General features: G+C 59.4%; 2 long non-coding RNA genes across 4 annotated transcripts; one reads left to right on the plus strand and one right to left on the minus strand.

Moving 5' to 3' along the window:
- Nucleotides 1-623: 623 nt before the first annotated feature.
- LOC145533534 (uncharacterized) lies at nt 624-15,881 on the minus strand. 2 transcript variants are annotated; one of them, XR_014074149.1, is made up of 3 exons: nt 15,256-15,873; nt 12,809-13,012; nt 624-2,088 (listed from the first exon to the last, which is right to left on the minus strand). It is a non-coding gene; the product is annotated as an uncharacterized LOC145533534 (long non-coding RNA). The 2 variants fall into 2 exon arrangements; XR_014074148.1 differs by having other exon boundaries at nt 1,743-2,088; nt 14,987-15,881.
- On the plus strand, nt 15,434-25,200 carry LOC145533533 (uncharacterized). Of its 2 annotated transcripts, XR_014074146.1 has the most exons (5): nt 15,434-15,706; nt 19,816-20,746; nt 21,513-21,663; nt 21,816-21,910; nt 24,774-25,200. It is a non-coding gene; the product is annotated as an uncharacterized LOC145533533 (long non-coding RNA). The 2 variants fall into 2 exon arrangements; XR_014074147.1 differs by lacking the exons at nt 15,434-15,706; nt 21,513-21,663; nt 21,816-21,910; nt 24,774-25,200 and adding an exon at nt 15,801-16,731 and having other exon boundaries at nt 19,816-20,544.

Raw genomic sequence — 25,200 nt, forward strand, 5'->3', positions numbered from 1 at the left:
ACAGCCCTCAGCGCAGTGAGGGTAGCTCCAGGTGCAGGGAGCCTGGCTCTGTCTGCCCATGTCCTTCTCCCATGGTGCTAACACCTCCCTGCTTTTTCTCCAGAGAGCCTGGGTAATTCTGGTGGGGGGCCTCCTACCACCCCCAAACAGTCAAGCAACCCAGGCCTGGCTCATGAGTAGCCGCCAGCATGTCTGTTGGTTCTCTCTTTCTCCCACACTCTCTGCCCCCCTCCTTTCTCCCTTGGGTGTGACCAGACCAGAGACGTGACAGGAAGTCGCACACGGGGACTCTGCTGACACTTGGCCCAACTGTCGTGTTTATTTGAAAGTCTGACAGTGAGAGGGCTTCCCCAAAACTGGCAGGTAGAGGGAGATGACAACGCAGGTTGAGCCCCCACCTCTGTTAGGCAAACCTGGAAGCAGGTTCCCTTTGCAGAGGCTATTAAAAAGACAGGGAGGCGCTTTCCAGCCTGTGGACCCTCAGCGAAGCCCCCTGACTCCACCCGTCCTCATAGGAAGGACCGGCCACCTTTCCCACCATCATCCCCTCTCATCCTCCACCATTTGGGGCCGGTTACTGAGGAGCATCCATGTCGTCAAGGAGACAGAGAAAGATGAATCTCTTTCAAACAAGAATTTCCTTTTACTATAATATGAGGGGCATTTCAGGGCTACCTTGTAAGAAAGAAATGTCCAGGACAAAACTGAGGACCAGGCTTCCGTCCAAAAGCTACAGGCCCTCAGCTAATGAGACCCAAACCTCTACCCAACACAGACATCCATCCGCTGGAGCCGAGGGACACCATGTGGGAGAAACAGAGTCAGGAGGTGGTGGGGGGTGCAGTGTCCCTTCTATGAACTCAAGATTCAGGTTGAAAGAGAAGTCCACTCATCCCAGCTCAGCCTTTGTAGGGGGCAGCAGTGATGCTGCGTCCAGGCTCCAATGTGTCACTTTCCTTCTTCAAGAGCCTCCAAAGCTCCTGGACCACAGGTTCTCCCGGAATCTGGAAGGTGGGGTGCTGGGTCTGCCCATCCCCAACTTCTGGGCAGGGCCCCAGAGGCACCTCTGCCCTCACGTGGAGGACCATCCTGGCCAGGCACACGGAACGGCAGCCCAGCCAGCAAACTGGCCCCTGGTCTGGGCTCAGCATCTGCACAGAAGCCTCCCTCACAAGGGCGGGTGCTCCTTTCCTGGACTCTGGCAGCTCTGGCCCCCATGGGAGACAGACATGAAGTGGGTCCAATCCATTGAAAACTAGTAGATCAGCTTCTGGGGCAACAGCCAGCTTTGTGGGGGGCTGGGGTGCAGGCTGCAAGCCCAGAGTTTTCCCTTCCTGAGGTCGAGGGGTGGGCGCCCAAGTCCTCAGTGGGTGCAAGACTCCACACCAGACTGATAGCTGCTTTAGCAGGAAGGAGGCAGGAGACTGGGAATGGGGCTCCTCAGTGTGGGGGGGTTTCTGGGACAGGCTGACTAGCACAGAGCCCCTGTCAGGAGCTGAGTGATCCAGCAGCCAGCTATCCCAGGACCCAGAGTGGCCCAGGACACGTGGAAGCAGGGACTCAGTGGGCCTGCCCCCAATCACCACCCTCAGCACCCCCAAGGAAACCAATACGCAGCCCTCAATGGCCCCCTGGACCGAGGCTGGCCTGAAGGGGAAAGCAGAGCAAGGCCGAGTGGGCATGATGTGGGTGCCAGACCCACACGGCACCGGCTCCTGGACACACACTCTCGGTGATGCTTCGGTGTGAAAGCAGACATTTATTTTCACAGTTAACTGGAGAGGGCAGTGGGGGCAGGCAGCCAAATTCTGCTGCCTCGTTGCTCGCGAGGGGAAGGTGTCTCTGAGGAACCCACCTCGAGTAGGGGCGTCTGTGTCCCCTGGCCGGGCTGGCCTGAGTGGCCTCCACGTGGCCGTGTGTCCTCCCGCCAGGCCGAGGCGCCATCAATGCGCAGCTACAGCTGGTTGAAGGGGACCAAATCCATCGAACAGTTGATTTGGTTCCATTTTACCAGCTTTAGCAAAGCATTCGGTCCCGGGTCCGTGGGAAACAGCAGCGTCGACGATGAAGGCAGCTTCTGGGTGACGTCTGGATGAGATGGGGCCACAGGGTGTTCAAGCTCCATGCCCCCACCCTTCCCTGAGACCACCTGGGCCGAGGGGCCCCCGAGCTCTGCTGGGCTGGGGTGGAGAGGCATGGGGGAGCGAGGGTGGGGGTCTGAGGGTCAGTCACATGACCAGACACAGACACACACACCAGACACATTTGCATAGATACATAGATACAGAGACACAGACACACACCCTCAAAACACACACACTCAGACACAGACTTGCCCAGATATAGAGACATATACATACACATTCACAAACTCATCTTACACACAATTTACATCCATTCACACTCAGAAACACACATAAGTTCACAAACTCAAGGACATGCACACACACCACACACACACACATACAGTGCTCACCCACCCACTGGGTCCACTGGAGGAGGCAGGGGTGGAGATGGGGGGTGGAGAGAGGCAGAAGGTCCTGTTCCTGCAGCTGACACCCACCCCTCCAGCATCTGCCTCCCACTCCTCCCACCACTGTCACTCACTGAGTCTTCAGCCATCTTACCTTTCATCCAAGGCCCTTGGCGCCACTACTACCTTGGCCCTGGGGCCCAGCAACCACCATCAGGACCTGCCCTCGTGGGTGCACATTCTGGGGGCCGGCCAGAAGGGGTATTGGCTCCTATCACATCCTTAGCTACAGCCGAGGCAGGACATCCCCCAGATCCCACCTTGGGCCCCAGCTGACCATGAGCCCGGCTGACCTGGCTGCAGGTGGCCAGGGCCCAAGATTTCTAGGGAAGCCAGACCTGCGTGCCTGTAGGAGGTAAAGCAAGACAGAGACCCACATGAGGACCTTCCCCGCGGCCTGGGCTCCCGACCTGGGGACCGGCAGCCTGTCGGGTGTGAGGGTGGGCCCCCCAGTCAGCGTGAGGCCAGCACAGCCAGCCCAGGCCGAATCTGCCTGATCACCCTTGGTGATTCAGAGGGAGCAAATTCCTTTTTAGAAAATTAGTTGTCCTGCCAGCACTCGATCCATCAGGGGCAATGGCAGGGTGGGGATGCGGGGGACGCAACGCCCTGTGTGTGGCTCTCCCTCTGAGCGCAGACCAGCCTGCCCAGGAGATGTAACCACACATGCCTGCTGCCCCGCTCCATCCACTGCTCTTCTCTGGGACCCTTTCTGCCCCTGTCTCCTGATGCCGTGGCCACAGATGCTCGGGCAGTGGGGATGGGCTGCAGGGCACCACGCCCTTCTTCCAGGGCCACTCCAGGACCCCCAAGACCCCAGCCTCTGCCATTCAGGCTGCTGCCTTCCCCGATTCCTGTCTCACTGCCCCCTCCTGAGAGTTGAGCCTGGCCAGGACCCCTCTGTGGATGGCTCTGGCCTTTCACCTCAAGGCCACCTCCCCAAAGTTCAGGGGGAGCCAAGGAGTCGGTGCCAGGACCTCCCAGACTCACACCCGTGACTAGATTGTCGGCCTTTATCAGAGCTCAGCTCTGGAGGAAGCAGGGCTGACAGAACTCAGCTCTGCAAACCTCTTTCTTGGTTAAACTCCACGAGCACAGGGTACAGGGGCAGATATGAGACTCCTCAGAGCAGTAGCCCTCTCCCCAGTGAAGACACCATGCAGACAAAGCAACCCAGCTCTGTTTATCACCCATGTCGATATTCCTAATGAAGCTGGAGGTTTAACAAGCAACAGAACTGTCCTGTGGGCTCCACGCCCCGGCTGGCATGAGGGGACCAACGAAGAGAGCCAGGCACCATATTACTGATGCCCAGTCCATCATCAGGCAAGAACCCAGATCTCAGCACCAGGTGGGTGACCCCCCAAGGCGTGACCTGCACTGGCACCTCCCTGTAGCCCACCTCTTCTCCTCATTTCTATCCACGCATCCCTGCGGCTGGAGGAATTTCCCAAAATGACAGGCCTTCGCTTCTGCATCAAACGCTCTTTTCCTGACATGCCCCTTGCACATTTCAGTCCCCCTCCAGCCTGACCGGCTCCCTGCTCAAGGCCATTTGGAAGCCAAAGCAGGAGAAGAGAGAACCCAGGGCAGGGGCTTGGTCCAGACCCTGGTTCTTTTCTACAGGGAGCTGGCAGACTCTCTTTCACCAAGGAACGCAGCAAGCATTTCACCCATGGGCACCACAGCAAGGGTGTTGGCTGCAGAACCTCGCCTGACCTTGGACAATGGCTGATGGCCCTGTGGCTGGGTTGGTTAAGCGAGCTTGCCTTGAGCTGATCAGAAGCCCGCAGAGTGTAAGCACCCAGGACGCCACCGCCTGCAACCCTGTGGGGTCCCAGAGAACAGGGCATGGGAACTTGGGTGGCGTCGCCTGCTGCCAGACACAGCCCACCCATCTCTCCTCCCCAAGGGCCATTCTCCTGGGGGCCATGGATGTCCAGCCTCTCGCTCCCCTCATGCCCCCCATGTCCTTGTTCAGGGAATGTTCCAGCAAGCCTTTGCTGAATAAGTGATTACCACACTTGATTGTGCATCTGAAGGGCACACAGGGCGGTGCCCACAGCAGGGTCCACTGTGAGGAGCCCCTGCAGTCCGAGTGCCCAGCTGGCTGTTTCAGCTCACTTTGGCAGACATTCCTGCACCCCCTCACTGCATCCTGGTGTCCCACCTACCATCGGGGGTTCCACCTTCCTTGCAATACTTTTTCTTTTCTATCTAGAAAAGTCCAAATACTAAGGGACTACAAGCCCCAAGCTCTTAAACACATCTATGGCTCAGAGACCAGATACCCCACAAGCTCACCTTCTACCTCAGAGGTCTCCACTCCTTTTCTCAGGCCCTGCACTCGCCTCCCCCAAATGACCTCAGGCAGACCACAGCCCCCTCCCCATGCAGCTGCCCTGCTGCTCCAGGGCCTCTGACCCCAAGGTTAGAAGGAAGCAGAAGGGGGCAAAGCCCCGAGGCCTCCCAAGTAAGCAGGTGGGGCCGCTGCCAAGTCCTTTGGTGACTTGCAGTCACGTCACAGACTCTGCATTTATGTGAGCAATGCCTCTGGCCCAGGGCATGGCCTGGCATGGGGATGGCCTGGGTTCTGGTGAATTTGCCATTTGCCAGAGAAGTGGGGCTGCACCCGCCCTCTGCCTCTTTTTACCAGCATGTGAAGGAACAAGGCTGCAGCTAATACAGTTTGTGCATTTTATGAACCAAACAATTAAATAGGTTTTAAAACATCTGCTGATGGAATCACCCCACATGGGGAAGTACACTCAGCATTTTTAAGCAGCAACTGATACGAGATGCGGGGAACCGCTGCCGAAAACACCAGCAGCCCCGTTAAAATCAATAGAAAATTAGATGCTATGAAAAATGTGATCTGTGTCCAATTAGTTCTAATTGGAGCAAACAGCAATGTGGACAAAGGCCAGCACTCGGTGTGTGCACTGAGACTCGTGCCTGCAGCAGGCTCTGGGTCACAGCGGTCAGCCTTGCCGAGTGGGGCGGTGACACGCTGACACTGGGGCCAGAAGGCTGTGGGGCTGCTGCTGTTGCTCCTGAACACCCTCAGGCCTAGAGCTGTGGTGACCACCTCATCCAGGAAGCCCCCCTGCACTGGATTAAGGCCCCAGACTGAGAAAGCACGCTCAGCACAGCCTCACCAAGTCAATTCCACCCCTGCGCCCCAGCACCCCCAGCAGTCCTCAGGCCTGACCTTTGGTGGAGCAGAGAGCAACCTTGGGCTCTGGAGCATACATATCAAGCTGGAGCTCCCAGGGCTTCCTTGGCCCCTCTGAACCTCCATTTCCCTACATGGGGGTACCAGATCCTAGTCACTGTCACTTCATGCCTCGTCACCACTGTCATAGCTCCAGGGGTGCCCCAGCCACTTGCCCCTCAAGGGTGGCCAGGCAGCATATCACCCATGCTGCTCCACAATCTCTGACCCAGGACCTCGGCAAACAGCGTCCACTGTGGGCAGAGAACACCCCCAGGGACGTCACAGTGGACACTATGGCCAATATCCTTAGCAAAGATGTGGCACCAAATTCTGCTCACGGATGACCAACTGCCCAGACTCACCTGAGATCAAAGATGCTGCCCTCAGAGCCCACTTCATGGCGTTGAAGTTGCACCCTCCTCGGGTCATCACAGAGACAGGGACTCCAAGACCAAGCCCCCTCCCCTCCAGCTCCATTCTCACACCCTCAGGCAGGGGGCAGCTCCTCCCTGCCAACTTCCCTCCCCTCCTGACCCAGGAGGTGCCACCCACTTGTATCTGGATCCGTTTTATGTTTTTCAGTATGGAGTTTTAAAAATCTAAACATCAATAACCTAATATTTCTTCAGTGCCAGCACTACCTATTAACACTAGGATTCACCACTAAATTAATTTTTAATTCCAGATTTTGGTTAATTATTAAAATCAATAGCAAAGAATGACGGTCCTGGGAGTTCGAGTGGCCTGGCCAAAGGAGCCTTCCTGGGGTTCTGTTCAGGCTGCTGCACCATGCAGGGGAGTCTCAAGGGAGACCCACGATTCAGAGGCAAAAGGGAACCACACCTCCAAAACAGCCCCGTTTCTCATTATCGCGCACTGACCCAGCCAGATGCCAACCAAGACCCACTCAACCCAGCTCCATAACTTTTCTGTCTATTCAAAAAAAAAATGTATTATTTCTCAACACTGATAAAAGTTTAATACAGAGTTGCCCGGGTTTTTAATAAACTTGTCAAAAAGAGCAGAGCAAATTGATGGTCCCTCCTAGAGATAAATTTCGCCTCAAACAGACCCAAAGAGCAGGGGGACGGGGCAACAGAAGGCAGGGATGGAAGGGGATGCACAAGGGTTTTGCTGTTCTTTGCAAAAACGCTAAGACAGATTTTTGTGTCTTATTATCTCAGAGACGGACCAGAGTAAAAGCTGGTGTGATTTCAGGAGAGAGAGCTGCTATCCTGAGACCAGATGGGCGAGCCCTGAGGTCTGGGGAGGGGTGGCAGCTTCGGAGCAAATTAATGGCTGATGTGTCTAGAGATAAGAAAAGGGCAGTGGGCACCACGGGTCCTTCTGGGATCCGTGCAGCCCATCCACCCATATAGCTGCATCCAGCACCGCAGGGCTCAGAGCACGGGACTGGCCTCGTCACCCCCAGATAGACTAGTGGGAGGGCCGCCCACAGGCCGGGGACACCGCCCACACCAAAGCCTGTGTATATCGTCCTCCCTCCAGCTTGGCCAGGCCTTCAGGATTGGGAGACATGGAAGTGCACTCCAGGCCACAGGACTGGCACCTACGCTTTGAGGGGGACTCAACAGGCCCTGCTCCCTCACCCAAGCTCATCTGCTTCACTGGCCTTGGTAGAGGGGGTGAAATTCCAGTGTTAGAGATTCACTTCTTGGTTAGAATAGAGGGAGGCAAGGTCCCTGGGGAAAGGGAGTGACAGGCTGCTGGCTGTGAGGCCTCTGGGGCATGTTGCCACGTCCAGCACAGGAGGGAATGCCTAGAGATGATGAGGAAAGACCACAGGGTGCAGGGCCTCGGGGGACCCCAGCACCAGCCTCTGCCTGCTGTAGGACAAGCCCCCAGCCTCCACCTTCCCTCCCCCCGGACAAAAAGCTCCAGCCCAGGCTGGGGTCCTGGCCCTCTTCAGCCCTTGGATGTGGCTGGCAGAGGTCTCCAGGTGCCACTAGATTTGACGCCCACCAAGGGGGGCGGCAGGGAGCGGGTAACAAAACGTGGGTGGGGGCAGAGCTCAGAGCCTCACCGCCTGTCCTGTCGTCGCCACTGCAGCTGCGGTCCCGGGCACTCTGGTGGCGGGCGGGGCATGAGGGGGCCACCTTGGGTTCATCCAAGTTCAGCCTCTCCAACAGGACAGCTGAGAATGTGGACTAACTATTTATACCGGCCACGGTGGACGCGTGGCTGGGGGGACACGCAGCCTGGTCGCCATATGTGGGCATGACCCGCGGTGCGCAGGCCTGCCAGGGGGACGGGCCCAGAGCTGCGTGTCTGTCCTGGGTGTCCTTCAGCCTCCCAAGTCCCCACGGGCACCCGTGACAGGTTCTGGGGACAGCTGCCCTCTCACTGCCCTGCTGTTAAAAATACCTGGGTCACTCCCCCTCCGTCCCACATGTCCTCCTGCACTGGCTCATGCTCACACCTGCCTCTGGCCCCGGCCGTCCTCACTGGCTCCCTCCCCACGCTAGAGGCTTGACCCCCTGGGAGTCCCCAGACTCTAAACCACCAGCTCCTTTGGTGTCACCCCTGGAGGGGAAGAAGCCGGTGACCCTCCTGCAACTTTTGTATAGCAGCCTTCTCACCTTTGATCTCTGCTTGGGCTGGATACAGGGGCCTGGGGGTGCCTCTGAGCCCAGCCTCTCTGGCCCCCACCGGCACCTGGTCGGACCACCCTCTTAGCCCAGGAAGCAGAGCAGGCCTGAGACTTAGTGGGGCTCCCGAAGACCCAGGTGGGTCAGCCCAGGGAGCTGGTGCCCTTGCCAGACCCGCTGCCTGTGTCTCTCCACCTAAGGAGCAGCAGCGGCTGCAGCGGTGGCCCTCTCGTCCCTGCTCTTGAGACGCGCGGCCCTGCATGCAGCCCGCAGCCGCGCCTCCGCACTGCAGCGCCCTGGGGAGCAGCTCTGCAGCGGCTGCACTGCTCCCCCCCCCACCAGCCCTCACTGCCGGCAGGCCAGGCCTCCCTGGTCAGAGAGACTTGGTACTTGGGCGCTAAAGGGGGAGCCAGAAACACAGCCCGGAGCAACTCCAGCTGTGAAAGCCTGGGACCTGGCCTTGTGGGGCCAGCTGAGAGAGGCCGGAGCTGGACATGGGCCTGAGCGAACAGCACCAGTTTCTGAAGCTGTGTGGGGGCCCCTTCCCTTCCCGAGAGTCATATCTGCCTCTTCTCATCCCCAAGCGGGCTGCTGACGGGCCGAGGACAGTGGGCAAGGCTGAGGCCCCTCAGAAAGCCCTGGGGGCTCCAAGCCTGGCGACCCTAAGGAGCAGTGGGCCTCAGAGGCAGGGAACAGAGCTGCAGTGAGGCGAGAGGCCCTCTGCAGTCAGACGTGCAGCCAGCCGAGCTGGGCTGAGTCAGCACCGCACAGACAGGACCACAGTTACCCTTTATGCTAAGGTGGCGGCTATTAATGCAACGGGCTGGCCCCGCCTCTGGCCACACCCACTGACCCACTGGCCCCGCCTCCCCTGCCGGCAAAGGTCTCCAGGGCCATCTTCCCCACCTGGCCCTCATCCCCAGATTACTTGGATTCCCTCATTTCTTATTTGGGACATTTAGGGGTGGGGGTTGCAATTCAAGCAGTGTTCACTTTCATGGACCCGGGGCTGTGGCAGCTCAGGTGTTTTTCCTGCAGGTCAGTCTCATTACCTCATGAGCAGTTTGTTCTTCAGTCGACATTTTTCACGTGGGGCTGTCAGTTTTAAGAGAGATCTCTGATACCTGCTCACAGAGGCTTTCACCATGGCCACCCCAGCCTCTCTTTGAAAGCCTCGTGCAATCTAGTTTCTTGCCCTTGACGAACTCTCAAGCAGAGCCACACAGCCCCTCTTTGGAAGCTGTGCCTCAAGGTATGTGGCACCTGGCTCCAGAAAGGAAAGACAACTTGCTCTCCATGGACAGGATACCTGAGCACACCCATGCAGAACCTGACCCTCATTCAGAGCTGCTCTCTGTCCAGTGTGGAAGCTTCACTTGGAGCATGGCTAGAGTTAGTGAGCCATAGCATAGAAAATTTCAACTAATTTCCTCATGAACTGATGAGCCCTACAATCCCTGGAGCTACTGTTTCCACCAGCAGAACCTGTACCACCATCGGACTGCTGTGGGCCAGATTCCGCATTCTCAGATGCCTCCCCGGGGATCTGCCGTCTCTGAGCTCTGGGAAAGGGGCATTGGCCACCCCACCCTACCTGGACTTCTCTCTGCAGCCACACAAGGCCGTCGATATCCCCAGGTTGGCGGGTGAGCCCCTGAGTGTGGGCTGTCCTGCTCTCACCCTCTTGGCTCACTCCAGGCTCCTCTCCCCTCATTAGATCCCCAGCGCCCCTGTGGCAGTGTGTCAGGGTTGGGGGCACTGTCCAGCAAAAGATCCTCTGGGCAGAGCACAGGCACCTCTCCCACAGGTCTCCCCTATCCTTCACAGAGAAACGCCCAAAGACTCCACCCCAAGGAACGTCAGCCTTGCTTGAGGGCCTGTCCCCAGCTCCTCCCCTGGAAAACCAAGAGATGACGCTTATACAGAAAATACAGCCTCATCAGTGTGGCTGGGGGCAGCAGGACTGGGCAAGGGGCTCTCGCCAGGAGGGCCTTCTGGCGCCCCTTTCTAATTCGGCAGGTAAGAGACCCGCCACAATTTACAGCTGAGAAGGCCAAGGCTCTCTCTGCCTGCAAACTCTCTAGTTTTACTGCTCAGTCAAACCTAATTCCAAAACACTAATGCTTTTATTTAAACACCACATCCTGCAATAAAGACTTAATGTGCAGCGGGACGCATGGAGGGGAAGAGAGCGCGTGTCTGCGGCCAGCCTTGGGGGCCGCACCCGGCTGCTTCCCTCCCTGCGGCCAGAGCTGGAAGCCGCAGGCAGAGATGACCTTCCCAGGATTTGGGGCGCTGACCCCTTCTAGCAAGGTCATCTTCCTTCTGGCCCAGCGGCCAGAAGGAAGGCAGTGCCCAAGGACAGTCCCACCTCCCATGGTGGGTGCCAGCAGAGTCAGAAGTGAGGAGACTTGAAAACTGGGAAGGGACCCTAGACCCTCAAATACAGCCAGCTCCCCGGGAGGTGGTGGCCACAGGTGAGTTTGGAACTGCCCATGCCTCCTTGTCCCCAGCTCCTTGAGGAGCCTGAGCAGCTCACAGAACCTGGCTGCCCCCAGACCTTTACAGCAACTGGAGAAGGAGGCCAGCTCACTCCTCCTCCCTGCCCCACCCCCCACCCAAGGGCCAAATTCCTGCCAAAAGTCAGGGTGCAGGAGGGGCCGGGGCACCTGCCATGGGCCTGGGCAGCAGTGCCAGGGAGGGCAAGAAAGACAGAGGTGACGCACGCTTTGGAAAAATAGCCCCGAGGCCATGGAGGACATGCCCTGGGCAGGCTGCAGACGCCACCACTCCAAGAGCCAGAAACTGACAGGGACACCCCTCCTCCCACAGCGGCCCAGCCCCACCACCTGCCTCCAGAGCCCGCTGCCCTTTGCCTCGCCAGAGAAGTTTCTGTGCTGCAGAGACAGCCTTCAGAACTGGACACAGCATTCCCCCAGTGCCAGGGTGCTCAAGGTCCAGCCATGGGACCCAGAGGACATCACCCCAGCCCCTGTTCTGCCTGGGATCTGGCTAGTGCAGGACAGATGGGTTGGGTCCTGGACCATGTGGGTCCTACCACACTGGCCAGCATGACCCCACTGTCCTTCACACAGCAAAGTGCTTTCAGCCAGAGTCGCTGAAAATCAGAGAGCAGCGTGGGGTCTGGAAGGGGGCAGAATGGGACCCAGGCCCCAGGAGGGGCTCAAGTTGCCTGGCTCAGGCCCTGGTCTCCTGACTTATGCATCACAGGTGCCCCAGAAATGCTGGGCCAGGGTGTCTCAGAGGAGGGAGTGTGGTCTGGAGCTGGGGAGGCTGAGCCACATGGTGCTCTCACCATTGCCTCGCAGACGGCCTGACAGCAAAGACCGAGTGTCTCTCCCTCAAAAAGCCCCTCGCACGTGGCCACCCAACCCCTTCCCTCCTAGGTAGCTGGCCCATCCTTCCTGGAACAGATTATTCTGCTTCTCCTCTGAGAAGCTTCCTGCCTGCATCTCACAAACAGCCCCTTCTGCTGGCAAAGGCCCCTTCCAGGGTGGCAACAAGTGATGCTCCAGAGCCACCGGTGCCCCCGCACCCCCAGCCCCTGCATGCCCCCCGGCAGACCCCATGCCACAGGCCACCTCCCCTCTGCCGCAGTCAGCACGTTGAATATTTAATGTCTGGTGAACGCTTCCACCTGCTGACACAGGCAAAGTGACAGAACAATACCGGCCGGGGACAGGCCAGCCACCGACGCCCAGGCAGCCTGCCACAGAGGCCCGGCCGGCCACAGCTGCCCATCTGTCTGTCCCCTAGGCGGCCCTGTGGGCGCGCTGCCCCCTTCCTCCAGCGAGAGAGTTCCCGACCTGAAATACATACTTCTTTACATTCCATAGCTTAGCAGGTCCATATGGGCACATAAAGAAGTATGTTTCCCAAGCAGGTAGTCCAGTGGGCATGGCTGTGGGCGCAAGAAGGGCCCCCCGGGAAGCTGCCCAGACCCTGGAGCCAGCACACCCCGCCCTGCATCCCCGCGGCCCCCCTGACCCGGCCCTCCCCTCTCTCCCCCGCTGTCTCTCTCACACACTCTCTCTCTCTCTCTCTCTCTCTCTCACACACACACACACACACACACACACACACAGGGTCAGGAAGGGCAGACGTAGACAACGTATCTCTAAAGTCTCAGGACTCCCTTGATCACCACAGATCTGTTTAGTTTTGCATCAGTGACACAAGAAAGGACCCAGGATGCCACCTCCCACCCTTGGCCCAGGAAGGATAAGCCATTCCCTCCTCCTGCTGGCACCTCCCCTCCACCTAAGTACCACCATCCCGGCCAAGTGCACGTGGCGGGGGAACTGCATGAAGGGACAGCGCTCAGGAGGACCCCGCCATGGGCGGCCAGGGAGCAGGGTAATCAGAGCCAGCAGAGAGCCAGCACCCCTGGCCACAGGCACAGATGACCGAGAAGCAGGCAGGCCTTACCTGGGCAGCATCTGGGCGGCTTCCTGATGTGGGTCCCTGGTGATTCGGCCTCCCAAGAGCCAGTGCCCGAGGGCAGGGCTCAGGCCTCGTCTCTGAAGACGTGCATGAGAAAGGCAGTTGCAGGTGGACCTCGTGTCCCCAGAGGGTGGCTGGAAGCTGCTAGGAAGGGGCCTGGGCCGTGGCCAGCTCCCTCGGTGCCTTGGTCTGGCCACAGAGCAGACGCCCAACCTGGTGAGGGACTGGTGCCGGCTCGGCCTCCCTGCACTGACCGCCGCCTCCGCCGACACCCTCCCTTGTCCCTCACTCTCTTCTTCACCCGTCCTCTCCCCTCCCCCACACTCCTGGCGCATCACCACCTAAAGCTCTGCTTGTGCAGGCGGCGGGTGGCTCCCACGGGCGCCCAGGGTGGCTGGCCCTCACCTGGCTCTTTGTGGCCTGCGCCCAGCCTCCGCCAGGCCTGATCAATACCAATTTACAGTCAAACACAGGGGCCACCTTCCTGTTAATGAATTTCCCCGGTGCTCACTGCTTCTAATGAACCCGTTAAACAAGGTTTAAGTAAACTTAGCAAGCGGCCAACTAAGCACTTTGGAATACTTAATTGTATCGATATTGTTTTCCACAGCATTTCAAAACTTCTCTGTGATGGAGAGCAGAGGCCCCTCCTCTCCACCACCTTCCATGGTCCCCATGAAGCCAGGAGTCAGAAAACCACGGGAGTCTGAAGCAGAGTAATGGGACCTTGGGGCCAGTGCCCATGTAGGAAAGGGAGCCACCCCAGCCCAAGCTTGGATTGGGAAGACAGAGGAGCTGCATGGGACAGAGGCCCCGCTGTGGCCAGGTAAGGCTCGTGGCTGAAAAGCAGAACTTGGAAGGAGGGTATCACTGTCTGCTGGACACTCACTTGGGGTGGGGAGCCAGACCAGGTGCAGATACACAGAGTCTGCCCGCTGGACCCAGGTCCTCCTGTGTGACTAGGAACTGATCCCGGCCTGGGGACAAGGCCCTGGGCCTGAGTGGACTTCTAATTCTCCTTTCATCAGCAAGACAAGGTCCAGGGTTACCCTGCCCGCCCTTACCCATGGGGCAGCCTGGCCATCCCCATGTGGATGGGTGTGGAGAGGGTTCCAGCACTGCCACCACCCGGGGCAGGGCCGTGTCTGCAGAGCCTGCATCGTGCAGAAGAATCTGAGCAATTTCTCAAGTCCCTGAGCTTTGCAGCAGCACTGGGCACAGCAGAGCTGGAGTTCATGGGGGTGGGGGCTGTGCTCAGGGCTCCAAGGGGCACCCCACTAAAAATGGAGAGCCGCCCGGCAGAAAGACACGGAGGAACAATGTCCCACTTCTGTGCATTGCTGCCATTTGTCATCCTCAGGGAACCAAGGATAGAAAAGGACAACCGAGACCGCTGCTCCAGCTCCCACTTCTCCTCAAGCCCCCCGGGGGTGGAGGGCGCCCTTGAGAGAAGCTCGAATGATAGCTGGAGTCTGAAGTCCAAGTTTCTAGGCTGCCCTCTGACAAATGAGGCTTCAGAGATTGGGAGGTGTGGCCAAGGCTCAGGTGTAGGATCACCCCTCCGACCCCCATTCCTAGGCATTCATATGAATGGTGTCTGGAGGTCAGGGGAAAGCTGGGGGCCCCAAGGGGCAGGAGAGTCACCCTAGGTCCAGCTAGAGCCCTGGCAAGCTTCTATCCACTCAAAAATGAACCACAGCCACTTTTCAAGAAGTTTCCCATCTCAACAGAAAAGGACCACCAGCCACCTCCAAGGGGACCACGGGGGGCAGTGCGCTGGCCCGGCCCTGTGCCAAGTCCAGCCCTTCAGCTGTGAATGCTCCCAGCCCCCAGCCAGGTGGAGGTCGCTCTCTCTCACAGAGACCACCGGCTGCTCCCCTCCAGCCCCGTCTCTGCCCACGTGTGCCCCTGATGTACACGCCCAGCACAGGGATCCTCCCTACCCTGACCCTGGCTGTGGGAGCCGCCAAAGTCCAGAGTCCCCTCCTGGGGCAGCCTCACCACAGGCCCGGCTCCGGGACCCCTGCCCCCAGCATCTCCACGTCCGCAAGTTCCAAGGGAAGTTTCGCCACATTCCCACCCGAGCCACGCTTTGTTGCAGGTCAGTCACTCCTTCCCCCCAGACCCCGCGGCCCCCACCGCAGCACCTCGACCCTCGCGCACCCCGGCAGTGACTGCAGGCACCGCTTCCTTGCAAAACGTCCGCATGTCAAAGTTCTCGCATCGCGGTTGGACGCGCCCTCCCGGCCCTGCTGTCTGCTGGCTCTGCAGTTTTCCAAATGCGGACGATGCCACGAGCCAAGAGAAAACTCCGAAGCACCCCCGGCTGGAGCCACGCGGCGCTGGCACCATGGCTCCCCTCGCCGCGGGCACACCCCCACTGCGGCCGCCGGCAAGTTTGCGGGGGGCCGGGCGGACTGAGTGGGACTCACCGCGGAGCCCCTCCGGCCGGGCTGGCGACGGCGGCCGTGGGCGCAGGGTCGCGGCTCCCGGGTACGGTGCGCCCCGTGCGGCTCCCAGAGAGATGGTGCTGCAGCCGCGGCAGCCCATCCTTCTCCCCGAGCCAATCGCGAGCGCAGGGGTGGGGGAGGCCCGGCTCCCGACTCGTCCGCACTTGGGGGGTGGGGGTGGGGGGAGCGGAGAGAAAGAAGACACCAGGCACCCCCCTCTCCGCACCCTTGCCCTTCCCCCAGCCCTCCTGCAGCAGCGAAGACTTAGCAGGGAGGGAGATCTTGAGAGAGAGAGGGAGGGAGAGAGAAGGGAGGCGCAGGGTGGCAGGCTCTGCGGAGTTAGGGAGCGACCTCTCAGCCCGCACACCTTGAGCCTCCCTGCCTAGGCTGTGTCTGCAGGACGCTTCCGCACCCCGGCCGGGGTCAGCGCAAGGTAGAGGTCAGGTGAACAAAAGGGGACGGTCTGGCGGGTGTGCAGGCTCACGCAGGCAAACCGGCAAACTGCCGGCCGCACGCGAGACCCACACAGGCAGGGGGAGGGGAGGGGAGGGGAGGGCTGACCCGAGGGGCCAGAGCGGGCGTGGGCCCCCCCCTCGGATCAGGAGCCGGCCTCACCTTTGCAGTCCTTATATACCCAGCCAAGCATCCCAAACACGCGCCCCGGCCAAGTGGCCCCTCGGGCTGTGCTCTCTGACCATATTTAGTCAAGCAGGGGAAAAAATAGCCTGTCAGCTGGGCCGCGGCTGGCCGGCCACCGGGAACAGGGTGGGAGCTCCAGCGCCATTGACTGCCGGTCCCGGGCCCAGGCTGCCGGCCGCCGCCCCTCCCGGCCCCTCCCCACGGGCCTCCGCCTCCCACCGGCGGTCCCTGCCCTGCCATCCCCCCTGCTATTTTTAGCCCAGCCCAGTGCAGAGGCGCCTGGCGGCAGTGGGCAACCACACAGCCCGCCCCAAGGGGTGCCCTGGGGAGACCCCAGCAGCCCCAGGGCACAGGCAGGCAGCAGGCCTGCCACCTCTTCCCATCCTGGACTCCAGGGGGCTGTGCCCACCTGTGCCCCCTCCACTTGGCCCTGTTGCCCAGAGTTGGGGCCCACCTCAGGTGGTAAGGGAGCCGCTGGGTTTCCAGAGGCTCGTAGGCCAACCCCATGAGACGACAGGTCACCTTGGACAGCGAGCTGGCGATGTGCTTCCACGCTGCATCCCAGGCTGCAGCCAGGGGTGCATGTGAGCGGGCCACCCCAGGTCTGTCCAAGCACTGTTACATGCAGGCACCCCCACCTTGGGCACAGTGAGCTGGCTGTGTGCCGGGCACAGCCTGCAGGCACCATCCTCTCAGGGCCGGATGCAGAGGCTGATTGTCCCCTGCCATCTGTGGGCCAGGCAGATCTCCTCGCACCCTGGGGTCCCCCAGGACCAGGAGAGCAGACGGCATTAACAGAGTGGACCCACTTCCCCAAAGGTCAGGTGCAGGGTTCACATGGGAGGGGGAGGGGCAGTCAGCATCACTGTCCCTGGAGTCCTGACCAGGGCATGGACAGCAGGAGGACGCTGCCTGTGGAAAGCCATGTCCCTTGCACCTTGCAGGCCTGGCCCAGCCAGGGATGTGGGGGGCGTCTGTGCCCCTCAGAGTAGGCTCCCCTGTGCCCATCCCCCGCGACACCCCAGGCCAGGACTCGGAGCGCAGGGTCCAGTCTTGGGCCTGGGGTGTGGTGAGGATGTTCTCTGTGGATCACCTGGGGATCCAGCCTGTCTCCCGTGGAACAGCCCAGGTGGGGAAGGCGTGGCGGCACACCCCAGCAGTGCCGCAGAGGGACCTGTAGCAAGAGCAGGGATAGGGAGGAGCAGGAGCAGGGCAGTGGGACCACACTCCTAGGAAGTGCCCAGCTAAGGGCCCTCCTTTAGCTTTGAGCAGAGGTGGGGGTGGGGGATCATAGAGGTTGAGCAGGAGTGTCAGGCAGCCAGGGACTCCTGACTGGGCCTGATCGGGGGTGAGGCAGGCCTATCCCCAAGGCGGCCCTGTCAGTGATGCTTCAAGCAATGAGGGCGAGGGAGAGGGTGTGGAGCAGGCGCTGCTAATCACCTAACCACCCCTAATCACCTCCTCGGGGCAGCTGGCCCTACCAGAACGGAGCACGGGCTCTCCTCCCAGGAGAAGGGCTAGTATGGGTGGCTGGTCCCAGGGCCCCCAGACGATAGAGCACTCTGTTCACTTAACCACATCACCAGCGTCCATGGCTATTCCAGAAGCTTCTCTGGGGATTATAATCTTCAAAGCACCCCTAAGAGGCAGGCATCCTGTTGTCCCCACTTTGCTGGTCAGGGACAGGGCTCAGAGGGGGAGCTGACTTGCCTGAGGACACACAGCAGGGGGCAGAGCTGGGCAGTGTCCTGCAGTCTGGTTGCTCTCCAGCCCTGCGCATTCCAGAGCCCCCTTGCTGGGGCAGTAAAGACAGACCCAGCCTGCCTCGGGTGCCGAGCATGGGAGACACATGGAAGGCCTCCCTCCTAGTGGTCCTCAGAAAGGCAGCAGATGACACAATGGCATTTTTCATGTGAGGATGGATAAACAGTGGCCAGAGAGTCCAGAGGCCCACCTCCCATCTTCATTCATTCCCCAACAAGGATGTGCAGCTCACCCGTCGTGGCCACGTGGGCTGGCCGTGCATGTCCAGCGGAAATTCTGCCGAGGCTGGGTGTGCTGTGCTCACCCATGGGGCCACATGTGGTTGCCAAGATCTTGTAGTGGGGCTGATGTGGCTGCATACTGAGTCTTAGATTTGATGTCATTTAATTAACTTAATTTCAGTAGCCGCCTGTGAGCAGCAGCTGATGTGCTGAGTGGCAGGTAGGAGAGAAGATGGAGAAGGAAGTGGGGGTTCTAGGATGCACAGAGGAAGCAGTTTGGGGAATGGATGGGCTTGTAGATCAGAGGTCAGGGGAGGCCTCTGTGGGTGATAGACAGGAGCCCGTGGATGTGAGAAGTGTCTAGGTGGGAGCACCCAGGCAGAGGGCGTCAGGAGGGCAGAGGACAGTGGTGAGGGTGAAGGGACCCGTGGCTGGGCTGGGCAGAGGCTGGCACTCACGTGGGAGTGCTGCAGGGGTCGGGGTTGAGCTGCCAGGAGACCCAGGCCACCAGGACAGATGCTTCCCAGCGAGGCTGAGGTCCAGCAGGGAGAGGCACTCAGGTTTTGACCAGACCTTGAGTTTGTCCACAAGACTTGCTGATGGAGGGGAGGTGAGCAGTCCCTGGGGAGTAGGGTGCTTCTCCTGGGAAAGTGGGAGGAGAGGAAAGGGTGGGCAGGGCCTCCATCTGGTGGGAGGGGCCTCTACCCCAGCTGCTTGGAATCCCACTCTCTCACCTCCCCCTCCCTTCCTCCCCCACCTCCCACTGCCTCCTCCCACCCCCGGTGATGCAGGAGGCACCTGAGTGGCCGTGAAGAGTGGGGGAGCTCCCTCCTCAGAGCCTGTTGTACATCTCAGAGAGGTCCCTGGGATTGGTCTAGGGGAGCATCTTCTGGTGAGGGGCTCCTGGAATCCGGGTAACTGGAGGCAGGGGCAGTTTCTGGGTCCCTCATCCCTCACCCCTGGAGCTGTGCGAGGAGGGGAGTGGTGGGTAGCAGCTGCTGGAGAGCAGTGATTTCCTGGAAGCACGAGGACAGTAATGGAGCCTGAGCAGCCCCCGGGAGCAGTGGCTGCTGCCTGAAGAGTGTTTCCTGAAGCTCTGTCCCTGGGGGACTGGGGCTGGAGTAAGGGTGTGGGGCGGAGCTGGAGCTAGGGTTGTGGAGTGAGGGGCCAGGGTGTGCTGGGAGACCGGGGTGAGGGGCCTCAGGGCCGGCGGCTGGGCAGGCAGCCCTCGATTTCGTCCCTCTATCTGCCAGCCTGGAAAGAGAGGGGGTGCTAAACCCGGGAGATGCCACCAGAGCTGCCAGAGCCTGATTCCAGCCTCACTGAGAGACCCTTGGGTGCCTGGGCAGGATGGGGCAGAGGGAGACCACTCTGACCTCTGAGTCTCAGCTTCCTGGTCTGTGAAGTGGGGCCATGGCCGCTCCTAGGTGGTGGTGAGGCTGGTGTGGACAGAGCCCCTGGCCGAGGCCCAGCCAGGGAGACAACCCCCCCGCCCCCAGACAGCATCACGGTCTCCCTCACCAACAGAACTGAGGGATGGATGAATGAATGACCCATTCAGGGGTCAATCGACATCTCGACCACTAGGCAGCATGTGGGGGGAGTGGGGCAGACGGCTGGACATAGGTCAGTGTGCATTCAGCTTTGGGGTGGAGGTGAGGCTGGGGTCTTATTTAGAGTAGTGGGGGACAAGGCCGAGCCAGTGCCCTTGAAGCCACAGTCAGAGGGGGGAAGACCCTCACCTGTGTCTGGGAACCCACATCCTCAGGAGGCGTCCAGAGCCATTCTGAGCATCAGTCCTCAGTCAACTGTGTTCCCTCTGACGAGACCCTACTCCTGCTCACTCGCTCTTCCCTGAATCTTTAAACAAAACAAAATAAAACCTAGACTTTATTTTAAAATTTCACTATACTTTCAGACAACAGCAAATACATTCTCTGCGATGGCCTCTCCACTAAGGTGAGCCCAGCTTACCCATCAGAGCCCCTGAGCCGTCGACATCCTCATGCGGAAGATGGTCAGCATCACCGGTCACCAGAACAATGACCGCAGCGGGACACTGCTTCGCACTGCCGGGACGGCTGGAAACAAGAGCCCCAAACCGGAAAATAACAAGTGTTGCTGTTTTTGGTGAGGATATGGCAAAATTTGAACCTCCAGTTGTGCTGATGAGATGGTAACGCGGTGCAGCTGCCATGGAGAATGGTCAGGGAGCTCCTCAGAAATCGAACCATCACATCAGCACCCCGCTCCTCAGAGCGTGCCCCCACCCCGATGACAGGGACCTAAGCAGACACTCACACTGGAGCTCTCACAGCAGCCAAAGGGGACCCAGAGCCGGCTGCCCACGGATGGACAAACCCACACGGGCTACACTGCGCACACACCTGGGAGACGCAGTGCTGACTGAACAACACGAGCCACCTGGGCAGGAGGAGCCACCGAGAGGGAGCAGACGGAGGCTGCCGGGGCCAGGGGACAGGAGAGCAACCACCTGATGGGAACCCTGCCCTCTTCTCTGGGAGGGGAACGTTCTGGAACCAGAGAGAGGTGGTGGTGACCATGCTAAATGCAAGGGAATTGTTCACTATAAAATAGCTCATTTTATGTTATGTGGATTTCACCCCAATTAAAAAATCAACAAAAAGATAAGTGGAGCTCAGGGTCCAGCCCCACCTCCTCTCCCCACTGATCCCACCACCTGGACACGGGCAAACCCCCAGGCTGTGAAGACCACGTTCCTGCTCTCCTGGGGACCTGAATGATGGAGAGGGTATCCCCAGCTTCACCTCTCTCAACACCCCGGCACCTGCCTCCACTTGGGCAGGGTGCAGGAATGGGGAGCGGAGGTGGGGAAGGGGAGGGGAGGAGGGGGAGTAGGAATGGGAGGAGGGGGAGCAGCAAGGGGAGGAGGGGGAGGGACAGAAGGGGCAGGAGTGGGGAGGGGAGGAGGGGCACAGCTGTTGCCCCTTGGGCTAAGGATGGCTGCAGTAGCAGACTTTGGAGGGATGTCATGTTGCCCAGTGTGTCTGCTGCTGGAATAGTCCCTGTGGGGTAGACAGGATAAAGCCCCTCCCCAAAGAGGCCCATATCCCATCCCCAGAACCTGTGGACACAGCTGTCCCCCTGCCTGGGTGGCGGGACCACAGGCCCGGAGGCACGGAGCAGCTCCTAAAGCAACTAGGGTGTCTGCGCTCAGCACATGTCTGCCTGCAGGACTTCTCAGAGCCTTTCCGAGGCCAGGGCCAGTGTGTGCTGTGAGTCCCAGAGCCCAGCCTCTGCTCACCCACACCTCACCACCCTGGCACACACAGGCACACGGCATCTGGGGGGGCTTGGAGGAGGTGGTGAATGGAACGGAGGCCTGTGAAGCAGAACCTGGTGTGAAATGCCTATGGTGGGGGGGAGGACCATGAGGTCACCTGGTGCCAGACCTCAGTGCCCAGACCCTCAAATGTCCACATGTGCACAGGCCAATGGGCCCACACACACATGCATGCACATGAGCACACATGCACAGCAAAACAAATGTGCATACATTACCATAATGGCAGTGGGAAAACCACCCTGACAGCTCGTAAAGAAAGTGATATTTCACTGCCGTGATGTCAGCAGAGAGCAGTTTGTTTCCAGAGACATCCTCCCCTCAAGAATGGTGACAGCCTCACCGTCATGGAGACGCAGGGTGCTTCGGGGACAGTGCAGCTTTGGGTCAGCAGGGCCTGCCCCACCATGAGCTCCCACTAGATCAGAGCTCCAGGGAGAGGTAAAGGAGGGCCCTAAGGGCAAGTGGCATTGGAGGGGAGGGGTGTTGGGGGTCCAGGCTGAGCTCCGAGCCCTCAGAGGTCACCCCAAGTCCTGAGGGCAGAGACTGGCTTCTTACTCCACCTCCCTCTCCTCTCTGTCCCCCCATCTCAGTGTGTGTTCCAGAGGTGACAAGGGCTTCTCACCCACAGAAGCCTCCCCCCGGGGAGGACTCACACAGACCCGACCTGGAAGAAAATGGGCTCTCAGTAAGTAGACACCACGGAAGATGGGCCAGACTGGGTGGCTCGGGGTCCCACCCCTGAGTCCTGGCCCTGTGCCCCATTGCTTCTTCCAGATGCACCCACAGAGGGGTCCCCACCACCCGGTTGCCCTCAGCATTGCCCCTGAGGGCAGAGCTGACCTCCTGCTTCCATCCCTAGCTAGTCCTGCAGGGAATGGGGGGCAGGAAGCCATGGAAGGGCGCTGTTGGTTCCCTTCACCCACTGCATCCAGTGGCCCTTGGGAAGGTGTTTTTCTGGGTCAAGGGATAGACTCCTACTTCCAGGGAGAAAGAAGCCCCTAATCATAACGATGGGGCAGGGGTGGAGAGGTCCAGGGGCCATTTCTGGCTGCATTTGAAGTCCTGCCTTAAATGTGGATGCTCATCACAGCAGAAAGCTTTCCTGGCTCTTGCTCAGATGCAGCTGTCAGAACAAGCTGTGAAACAAAGGGATCACGGCTCTGCAGGCAGGTCTCAGCACCCCACAGAGGAACCGGCAGCTGGCCGCCTTCCTTTCACAGGCCACCTGCCCTTTCTGGGGGCTCCTGCCTCGTCATGGTCATCTCACAGTTGTCCCGATCACTTCAGCCACCGCTGAGGCCTGTGGGGTGCCAGGCAGGAGGGCTCAGAGTGTTCCAGAATGACATGGCCTTGGCGGCCAAGGGACCCAGGAAATTGGGGGTGGGCTGTGCACAGGAGGGCTCTGGGGAGGAGGGGAAGGATCCCAGATGACCATGCCCATCATCTACCCTGTGCTTGCAAGCAGAGCCAACTCAGTTTCCAACCCCTGACCCCTACCACTGCCACTCCCCTCCGAGGGGCCTAAGCTGCTGTGGACACACGGAGTGGGTCGGGCGGGAATGCCCTGGTCCAGCTCTCTGCTGAGGAAGCCCTTCTCACTGCAGTTGACACTTCCCTCCTGCTTCTGAGCCAAGCAGATTTTCCCGTCCTCCACATGACAGAGGAGCTGGCTTCAGACGTACCAGGTGTGGGAATTGATAGAAACAGGCATTTAGACCACTAACTTGCAAATTGTTTTAGCCCCCAAATCGTTTCCCCTTGATAATGTTGGACAAGGGGATAGAATGTCCATCAGGTGGGCGAGTGTCACTACCTGTGCACAGGCTCCAGTCTGCGTTAGGTGCCTGAACACTCCCTCCTCACTGTCCCTTCCTGCCACTCTGGGCAAACAGGGTGATGGCTGGGGGGCACCTGTCCTCTGCCCCTCCCTCCTCCAGGGCTCAGAGAACTTCTCCTCCCCAGGTAGACCGCAGGGCTCTGGCACTGCCTGGAGAGGTCCAGGTGTCATTGCTCAGCACATGCAGGCTTGACCTCCCCAGGGGTCCTGAGAACATCCACAGAGCCCCTAGCACCCCATTCGCACCAGATCTGCTCACTAAGGCTTCTGGGGGAGGGGTTACCTCCTGCCACTGGCTGCCCATCCCAGGAACCCTGAGACAAAGGGTGTCCGGGAGTGTTGACCCAAGATCTCAGCCACAATTAGCCGGGTCCCTTGTCACTGCCCCCTAAATGTTCATTCTACGACTGTTATGAAAGTGCTTAAAAAAAGACAAGCAAAGCCTAACTCATGTGGAGTCAGGGACTGAGCAGCTGCCCACATGCGGGCCGCCATGCCAATCCCACTGCTGATGGGGTGACACAATTGCCACCCAGTGGCTTCTCAGGGTCCACGTGGGTAGGCACTCTCTGGGTTTTTGCTTAACTTGGGACATTTTTTTTTCATTCCCTGCATGTAACATTTATAAATGTCATGGTGTGCCCGGGATGTGCTGTATGGGAGGCGTGTCCACCACGACAGTAGTGGGCCCTGCAGCTCCAGACTCAAGGGGGCCCTCCTGCTCCCACTGGGAGCTGGCTCTGCAGACTGGCCTCCACACCCCAAGGCGGGAGCTCCTGCCCGCTTGCCCAGGTTGTTACGGCTCATCTTGACCCACCAGGGCTGCTGGGAAAAAGGGGTTCCAGCCCAGCCCCAGGGCCCCTGAGCCACTCAGATCTGTGTCACATTGGGCACCCCAGTAATGGCGAGCTTCTCAGCCTGGCTGACAGCTGGCCCCATGGTGCTGGTGACAGTGACAGGCCTTCCCTATCTGCCCTGCTCCAACCCCGGCCCAGCTCTTCATTAACACAGCCCCCTCCTGGCCCTGCAGGCTCGTCTCGCACCAGCCCCGGGCCAGGCTTTGGGGGAGGCAGACATTCCTGGGGTGGGAAAGGGCCACAGCCTGGCCTAGAGAGGGAGTGGGGTGACCTACCTTCACTGCCGGGGTCAGGGCTCCCGCTGACTGAACCCCCAGAAGAGGACGTACTACGTGCACTCCGTGTGTGCGCTCACGTGGCTGCGTTGGCTGGGACGTTCTCTCGTGGAATTCTCTCTCCTTCTTTACCCTAAGTGTCAGACACCAGACCCACCAGCTCTGTCCTGGAGATGTCCCTAAGCCTCCGTAGTGACAGAAATTTGTGGGCTGGGGTGGGGGCGGCCACACTCAGGGTCCCTGGTGGGGGGCAGGGGGCTTTTGCTTTCTTTCTTTGTTTTTTTTACCTATTTTTGGCTGTGCTGGGTCTTCATTGCTGCACATAGGCTTTCTCTAGTCACGGCGAGTGAGGGCTACTCTTCACTGAGGTGTGAGGGTTTCTCACTGTGGTGGATTCTGTTGTTGCAGAGCAGGGCCTCTAGGGTGTGTGGACTCTATGGTTGTGGCACACGGGCTCAGGTGCTCTGCAGCATTTGGGATTTTCCCAGACCAGGGATCGAACCCATGTCCCCTTCATTGGCATGAGAACTCTTAACCATTGGACCACCAGGGAAGTCCTGGCTTTTTCTTTCTTGACAGAGCAGTTTCCCTGTAGCAGGTGAGTTGATGGTGAGAAGCAGAGCCCTGATGGAAGCCGTCCACTTAACAAATGGAACCTGCTCAACCCTGATGGATGGCTTTGCCGGCTCGTAAAACTCCAGAGGAAGTTGAATTTGGGTTCTCAAAACCTTGGAGATACTCCTTGAATTTATTATGTGATCTGATAAATTATTGAATCTTGGTCCTTGAGGATCTGGAACAGGCCTGGCAGGCAGGGGTGACACTGAGTCCTGAGGGTCCAGGAGACTCACCTGCTGAGAGTTACAGTTCCCCGAGAAATACTCTTCTGGTAACTTGGGCTGGAAATCCCAAATCCCAGGGAAGCTTTCCCGAGGTCACAAGGAAGCCAAGCCTGAGAGCCCTTCAGGGTGGTCTTTGGGATTCTGTGACTCTCGGCCTGGGGTCT

This window comes from Giraffa tippelskirchi, chromosome 13 (assembly GCF_054371585.1).
Source record: "Giraffa tippelskirchi isolate mGirTip1 chromosome 13, T2T-mGirTip1v1.2.pri, whole genome shotgun sequence".
Taxonomy (NCBI): Eukaryota; Metazoa; Chordata; class Mammalia; order Artiodactyla; family Giraffidae; genus Giraffa; species Giraffa tippelskirchi.